This window comes from Phasianus colchicus, chromosome 25 (assembly GCF_987193195.1).
Source record: "Phasianus colchicus chromosome 25, bPhaCol1.hap1.1, whole genome shotgun sequence".
NCBI classification, from domain to species: Eukaryota; Metazoa; Chordata; class Aves; order Galliformes; family Phasianidae; genus Phasianus; species Phasianus colchicus.
The window spans coordinates 769,344-777,876 of record NC_143460.1 but is presented as its reverse complement, the minus strand read 5'-3'; the positions used below and the strand labels follow the sequence as shown (position 1 = coordinate 777,876).

The following is an 8,533-nucleotide window of genomic DNA, read 5'->3' as shown; positions in this document are numbered from 1 at the left end:
GCCTGCAGAGGAAGGATGTAATTTTTCAATGTGGATGCCTCTAGGTGGATTTAAATTTGGTATACAGGAGTCCAGTAAAAATACCGCTAAGAAAGATGATCTATCCAAAGAGTGTACAACTGACTTGACAAACATGGATGAAAAAGACAAAAACGAACTGCCTTCAAGTAGTGGAGTTACACTCCAGTCTGAAGAAACAGCAGACAGGGACAAGAGTGAGCACACCCGTGAGAAAGGCACGTTGGTAACATCTCATGTTTCTCATACGAATGCAGCCAAAGCATCTCCTTGTGGTAACAACGCTGTAGCTGTGCTGGAGGAAGCTACCAGGGAGAGAAGCGACCTCGGCCATGGTGGTGATGCTTCTGATGCCACCGTAGAAGCTTTAGAGGTATCAAGCACCTCTGAAACGCCAGCAAAAACGGAGGTTTCTGCTCCAAAGTTTGTATTTAGATCTGAATCTGTCAGGAGCGTTTTCAGTAACAAAGAGACATTCCCGTTTGGGAATACTTCAGCCCCCGGCTCCCTCTTTGGATTCAGCTTAAATCGTCCAAGAAAGAGAGATGAAGGAACTTCAGCATCTCGGAAAGCAGAGCAGGAAAAAGCGGGAGTAGCTGAACCACCCAAAAGCTGTAGTGCTGCTCAGAAACCTTGGGAGAGCGAGGCATCCCAGCCGGCTCCTTCGGCATAGGGTGGGCCCTCCAACTTCTCGTTCAAAATCCTGGAGAAAGGTGAGTGTTAATTGAACCAGTAATTTATTCAAGTGTGCAGCTCATTAGTCAATCACTTGTTAATGCTGGTCATTGTGTATTACTTCTTCTGTCTTAATAGTATGTCGTTTCTTTCAGTTCTAATGCACGTCTGTGAATCTTCAAATCCTAGACTTTCAACTTGAGTAAATATGAAATTGTAGTTCTTCGCACATAAGAACAGAAGCGTGCCTTATGCAGGACTCAGTGCAAGTCTGTAGTGAGAAAGGGAGTTGCGGGTAGGATTTTGGAATCTGTCCGAGGCGTCAGAGTTGATCTTAGTGTTGCTTTTTTTGTAGGGAAGGAGTTTGGTACTGCTAGAACCAGGAGATGCTAATATTGTTTAAACAACGAGGCGTTGTTTAAAATGTCAGGGTGAAGTGCTGACAGTGCGTTTTTTGTGTTGAGCTGGCAGTTATTGTGTTCAAGGCCTCGCTCTGACTGGTAACCTACGAGAACAGCAGTTGTGCTTAAGCTTCAACTCGAATTATCCCTTCAACTAGGAGGCATCCTCCTTGTCTGCTTCCATTCCTTTCCAGTAACTTCGTATCTGTCGCTTGAGCCTTTGTTTGTCATGGTTTTTCTTCTTGTACTTCCCAGAAGCGTTGTGAAATAAGCTCTATTCAGTCTCTGGTTAATATCATCTGGAGTTCCAAATGCTCAAAGTTCATCGGTAGCACGCGCTGCTGCTGACTGCTTTCCGTTTCTTACTTTCTTTTTCAGTCCTTGGTTTTGCTTTTCCTCTGTAGATGATACCCATATGGCTCTTCTCTGTGGTTGTATTTTGTTTGGTGTATGGCCATCAATAATTCTTGTAACAATATGAAAATGCTGACCTGTTCTTGGTCTGTGACTTGAATTTCAAAAGGAAAGTGTATAGTGCTACTAGAACCAACAGACAACATTTACAATATGTTTACAATATTTAAATTGAGAAAAACTGTCATCTTCCATTTGGCCAGTCACTCTTTCTGAGGCTGTGAGTGTCTGTGTACTAATAAAAGGTGGCATGTATTGAGCTTCCAGAAATATAAGTAAATGTCAAAGGAAGCTAGTATTTGTAGTGGCAGTTGCAAGATTGAAGTCTTCATTATTGCATGGAGGTTCTTTGATAGCAGCAGAAAACCCAAGTATGACGGATTTACAGTTCCTTGGTTATCCTGAATGAGTGTCTTTTTACATAATGATGTTATTTCAATAGCTCTACATTTAAGATGTTCTGAGTATCGTTAGGTTACTTTATAATGTATGTGCCAAAAATGATCACGGTATTTAGCTGTCTTATCAGCTGTTTTCCACTAATTTTTGTGCTTTGCAGCAGGCCCCCCAGTCAAACGTGAATGTGTTACTGCTTGGGAAACTAAATCTTCTGAGCAGAAGGCTAAAGGAGAAACTCCACAGGTCCCTTCTACGTCTGTCTGTGGCTTTAGTAGCAGTGCGGAGGATGCCAGTCCAGAAGGCTCTCAGAAAGAAGTAAAAACTCAAAGAAAAAGTACGAGTCAAGTCTTTACGAAAGTTTAGGCAATAAATTTGCAGTATTATTCTTAGACTATTTTCACTTAGTGAGAAATAAAGCGTCCGGCAGATTAGAAACTACTTGGCTTGTTTGACTGTGTCTCAAGTCTGTTCTGGCACTGGAACTATGGTACTACTAAGAACTTAAGTTTCTCCGGGAGAGAAAGGAAACAGCTTTGCCTCCTAAAGTAGAAACAGCTTTGGCTAGTAGAATTCCTCCTAGCAGGTATATAAGAGTTAAGTGATTTCAGAGCAGTTTCCAAGGGAAATGGTGCTTGTTTTGGAATCGTACTGCTTCAGAGGTACTTCAGTCTCTTGTTGAGTCAAAGCTGTGTGTGTTTTAAGAGTGATGAAGAATGTCTGAAACCTTCCAACAACAATTCTTGTTTGTTTTTTTGTTTTTCCCCAGTTGTTCACTTCCCTTAATCCCTGTTAGTTAGCTGTTCTGAAACATTAGTAGCACTATAGGAAAGTTAGAGACTGAGAACTTACTATCATGTTTTTACTGTACTGCTGTTGTAAATAAATGAAGAAATTTATCAATTTCTGGAAGGGAGGGAGGGGAGAGAGAAAATGTGGCTTTTTTGGAGGGAGTCGTTATTCTTAGTGTCCAGACTTAATGTAGTTTGAAGTTTGTATCTTAGGCTCTTATGGCTTATTTGCTTACTGTTTTATTAATCGTACTGACTTAGTCTCTACAAGTAAGGAAGAATTACATACTCCATCAACCAGTGAAGCAACAGTATTTGTGCAGTCAGCTGCCAGCAGCGGAGAAGCAGAATCCACAGAAACTGCTCGCGTGTCAGAGAGTTTACCAGGAGGTGGTGATACAGCTTTTTAGGAAGTAGAACAACTTGCTTGAAGAAGCCTGATGTAGCTTTGTAAGGCTTAACTCAGTTGTTCATGTCTGGATTTCGTGTTTAACCTTAGTATGCCTAATAAGAGGAGAAGCTTGCAATGACTGTAGTCTTCTAGTTTGGCTTCCTGTAAAGAATAGAACTTAATTGCAGGTTAGTATAATGACTAAGCAAGACTGATAGAGCACAAAAAAACAGTATGTAGTGTCCTTTAATTGGAACAGTTAATCTGATGAAGTCTGCAAAATGTTGTCTTCCTCTTTCTGCAATATCTTGTCTGCCTTTCCTCATCCGTTAATCATATTACGACGTCTGTTGTTTTCTTTCTTGCCTTGCCTGCTCTTTTTCTCCTTCAGAAATGCCTGTCTGTCACACGTTTCTCCAGTGCTTTCAAGCTTTTCTTTAACTGTGGAAGATGTGTTAATTGAAGGATGTTAAAAGGCAGTAATGTGCACATATAAAGTGAGGAGGATACGCAGCTGTGAGGCCTCCATTTATTATTTTCAGTTGATTCTTATTCTGATCAAATGCCAGTATTAAGTTACTTAGCAGCCTTCATAAGGGGAACACCTGGAATGCTAACAGTGCTGGGTTATCACTCAGCACATCATTCAGCAGACCTGAAATTTCACTGGGAAATATGCCGGCACACTTGATAGCTTAAAAATGAATTTCAAAGGCTGAAATCTGTTGGGCTCTCTCCTTTTGAGAAGGCAGGGCTGTTCGGTCACTTCAGTGCATGATGAGTATAGAGCTGTGGGTACAAAGCCACTGAAGAAAGGAAAACATCGAATAATTTTGGATTATGATGTCGGAATTGTAACAGTGTTGTTGGTGACAACAACTTCTGGGGAAATCACGCATTACTGTGCTGTGTTTTAGGTGGAGGTAGTCTGGAGAAGAAGATGAAGGAATTCCCTTCAAAGAGAGGGCGAAATTTTACAGTTGGGCCAGAGATGCTGCTCAGTGGAAGGAGCGCGGTGTTGGAGAGCTCAGGGTCCTCTTCCATACACAGAAGAAGTGTTACAGGATCCTTATGAGAAGGGACCAAGTTCTTGAGGTGTGTGCAAAGCATGTCATCGCTAAAGAAATGAACTTAGTGCCCTCTGAAACATCAAACAGTGTTTTAATTTGGACAGCTACAGGTGATGCTGGTTAGTCGGTTGAGTGGTTTTTACAGTTCTTTTCAGTATCTTCTGTAGTTTGTTTGGCTTTGTTTTACCCTGGAGATTATACAGAACAAAAGCTGCTGATCTCTGGCTGCAGTGACTACAGCTAAGGAAATCTCGGATTTGTTTTTAGATGGTGAAGTGAAAGTAGAGCAATTTGGGGTTAGAGCTAAAGTTCAAGAACTGGCCAATTCTTTTGAGAGGAGATTTGGAGAATGCCAGCAAAGCTTGTCAGAGCTGCAGAAGGGCCACCTCTCTCTGGCAGCGGAGCTGTCAAAGGACACCAACCCTGTTGTTGTGTATTTTGTTTCTGCCAGTGACGAACCTTTAGGACACACAACCACAAAGCTGCTTTCAAATATTGTCCCTCGAACAGCTGAAAATTTCAGGGCCCTGTGCACAGGGGAGAAAGGATTGTGGGTTCAAGAATACCACATTTCACAGAATAGTTAGTGACTTCGATGTCAGGTAAGCTTAATGTGAAGGCTTTTCATTGAGAGAAAAAACCCATCTGGGCTGCAGCACTCCATGAATCCTGCCTGAAAGTGGGCTTTTCCAGTTCTTGAATGTAGTGAGAGTAGCCGAAATCAGCAGGGCTGCAGTCAGCAGCGATGCCTCAAGCTTTCCCGACACTTCTAGAGACCATCGCATTTTATTCTTGGAAAGCTATGACTTCATGGGAATGCCACAGACTTGCATGTTAGAGTTCGTTTCGTTCATACCTGTTATCTGCCTGATCACTTCTCTTTGGCAGCTGTTTGATCTGTAGGCTCTTCAGAGCCGGGTGTCAGCCTTTGGCAGCAGCAGGAGGCGGAGCTCCCGACGTATTGCAGGCAGCGTTTGCGCTGCTCAGGGCCTTGGCTGCAGCGTGCGTGCAGAGAACAGCGTGAGTGTTTGGCATGGCTGTGCAGCAGAGAATATGAAACGGTAGTTTTCTCACTTCCTCAGTGCCTCCCAGCACAGGACTCTGTGGTAGATCAGAAATTGGTGTGCGTGTTGGATTTGCTGTTTAGCAAGTGCATTCTCCTGCTGTATCTCTGTGTGTCTTTGTATTCTACTGTACTTTGACTGCAGGAGTTTTCTCGCAGGAGGGTCAGGGCCATCCAAACTCAGTTCTGTTGTGCTTTGAGTATGGAGCTCTTTCAAGCCTTGATTCTAGGCCTAGTGGAGTAGAAGCCAACACTGTGAACAACAGTTGAAAAGTGTCCTTTTCTAGAAGAGGAGCAAGGTGATGTAATTCTAGCGATTCAGTTGCAGGCTTCTTTTAACTTTGTGTAGCATGGCATTTTACATCCTGTTACTATGTTTCCTACAGGTGAGTTCGTTATTGGTTGCGTTACTCAAGCTATGAACAACCACTGGAAGTACTTCTGCTGTGATATCTGCCAACAAGTATTGGCAGGAGTTGGATTCGTCAAGAATGACGGCAGGTGGGTCTTCACCCTTCCTTCTATCACTGATAATGATGAAAATGGAATGAAAGTTGGGAGGGATGTAGAGGTTATGGTTCCTAAGGCTTTCCTGCTGAGATGGAGTAACCAAAGTGTCTTTTACGAGAAAAAGGTCTAAGAATGCATCACAAAACTGAGAGTGGATATCTTAAAATGTGTGCATAAAATATTAACTACTTGTCTACTTCGACACCAGATTTCCTGTGAAGTGTGTTTTGTACCTGGTGATGTTTCAAGATCAGTAGGATACACTGTGGTAGACACTTAAAAACAAATCAGATGCAGAAGTTTTGTCATTTTTAAATAGATTTTTATTTTCCCAACAGGGGTTCCCCAATTTGAGTCCAGTTTATCACCTTTTTCACTAATAAATGCGCTCATTTCAGTGGGATCCTTCACGTTTTTTTTTTTTTTTTTTTTAGGTAAACTGTGTAGCCATTGATTTCATGCTTTTAATGCAATAGACGTGGTTATGTAGAGAGTTAGGGCCCGTTTTGCCATCCAGCTTCCAATGTAAATTTCTGAAGAGTCTGAGGGTAAAGCATGGGAGTGGGGCGGGATGAAAGACTGCAATTTGCAGCACAGGGTGGTACCATAGGAAATAGGAAATCTGGGTGCAAACTTGCTTATAGCAGCAAAATGATTGACATTATTTTTCTAATACAAAGGGCAGAAAATTGGTTGTCTTTGGCTGCTTCAGTCATTATCTTGCCTATGTTCTTTGCTGTTGAGTTGCACAAAGTGTGTTTTTCTTTTCAGATTTCCTTCATCTCGTTTCATCAGCTTCTGCAGCTGCAGAATACATAGCTGCATGTTTTTACATCCCCCAGTGATGCATGGATGAGGGGGCATTGTAGGATACAACACACGTTACTAGTTGTTTGCTTTTTAGTACAAAGGAAGCTATCATTTCATTATCATGGCAGAGGCTGATTTGAAGAACAACCTGTAGTGTTGTCAGCGGTATTGTCAGCTTATATTTTTCTTTCTCTGATGTTTGATATCACGGGGAAAATGCAGAGGAGTGCATTTTTCTTTCCTTCAATTACATTTAAGTAAATCTAAAAGAAACCTGTGCTAAGAGAGCCAGAATGTAAGCCAGGCATGAGTACAGCTTTCTAACCTGTTTGAGACAAGCTCCGTAGCTATTTTCATAGAGATTTGATGCATCCTACTTAGCAGGCTTTTCTCAGAATCAATCAAGCTTGTTTAAAAAAAATAATCATATTGAACTGTCGTATTTGATGCTGCTAAAGACATTATTATAGTATAAATCCTGTTACTGAAACAAGTGCTAAAAATTAAATGATCTCTACAGAAGCTCTGAAGTTGAAATTGTTCTATTCATGCTCTCAATTAATGAATTTTTGAACAGGAAGGAACTCACTGCTGATGCTCACAAACCAAAGAGAGAATAATTACATGGTTTACCTGCCATGACAAAATGGGCGTCCCCATCTGTGGAGCACATAGAAGACCAGTTGAAGGACGTGTGGTGAACGCTATGGGCAAACAGTGGCACGTGGAGGTAAGCATCAGCTGACACGTTGTCTTTCACAAGTGTAAAGGTTAACGTACTTACCTGGAATATCGCTGATCAGCTTCCATGAAAGGGTTAGAAAAGTGTGCAGCAGTGATCAGCAAATGCATCTCCTAATCCCATTTTCAACCTTGATGTGCCTGATCTTCCACTGAGAAAAGACCTCTGCCTGCGGAGCTAAAATCAGGAGATGTCCCAGGAAGCATTGCGAGGTCCTTGCAGAAGAAAATGTCACCAAGTGAGAAGCAGGATATATGGAAAGGCAGTAAAGTTCTGTGACAAACGTAGTGCTAGTGGGCATTATAACGTTTCTATGGCTTCCAGTTACTTGCCACGTAAGTATCTCTAAAGCAGTTTAGGTGACAGTTCATATTTCAAGTCTCTGTACAAGATTTACTTCTTTATCTTCCGTTTAAGTTATAAAGATAAGCAGTCTAGTCCTTTTGTTGTGAAAATATCCTGTAGCATGTACTTTCTTCACAAGATGCAGTGGTGCTGAAAATGTAATCTTTGTCATTAATAACATATCAGAATCACTTCAGTGCATTTTTTTTTTGTAACTTTTGGGTTGAAATGTTAAAGACAGTAAAAGGAATGTTATTTTAGTGATCTAAAAGTACAAAACAATAGTTGTAATTCTTATTTTCACGATAGCTGGGCTAATCAGAATCTAGTTGCTCTTCAAGCTTAGTGTTGCTTATGTTGAGCTGTTTCAAGCTTTTACAGATGTTTAAATGAGAGCAGCTAATGACACCCAGTTTTCCCCAAGAACATAAAGACGACTTGCCACTCAGGAGTAGTGGTTTAACACAAAGCTTTTGAATGGCATGGTCTTCCTTACAGCTGCAGTTCTAAGATGACCGTGTGTTAAGATCAGCTGCATCAAGCAGCTCTTTCATCCGGTTGCTGAAGACTAACAAAGACTAAATTTGTCAGAGGACAGCACCTAGCATTTAAAGAAGAGGTATATGTAGTTGTACCGTTTCCCTCCAGACTCCCTTGACTGTGCAGTCCAGCACCATAATGGATAGACCTTTATTCTTTGGAAGCCAGGTGCAAGGTGTTGTGTACACATCTCTGCTTGGATAAATAAAGGAGGATTACATTTGGGAATTCTGCAAATTTGCAGGTGGATCCTAAATTTGTCAGCGATGAAGGGCAGGTGATTGAAATATGCTGGCATCCCTGCAGACAATAAATGCCATGACATGATTAGCAACAGTATTGCAGTCAGGATAGAGCAAGAACATAC

General features: G+C 41.5%; 1 protein-coding gene and 1 pseudogene across 1 annotated transcript in view; one reads left to right on the top strand and one right to left on the bottom strand.

The window, feature by feature from the left end:
• Window positions 1–8,533, bottom strand: part of LOC149915016 (sex comb on midleg-like protein 2) — a 130,259-nt gene that overhangs the window by 46,153 nt on the left and 75,573 nt on the right. The gene's annotated exons all lie outside the window — the stretch shown is intronic.
• On the top strand, window positions 29–2,270 carry LOC149915019 (E3 SUMO-protein ligase RanBP2-like; annotated as a pseudogene).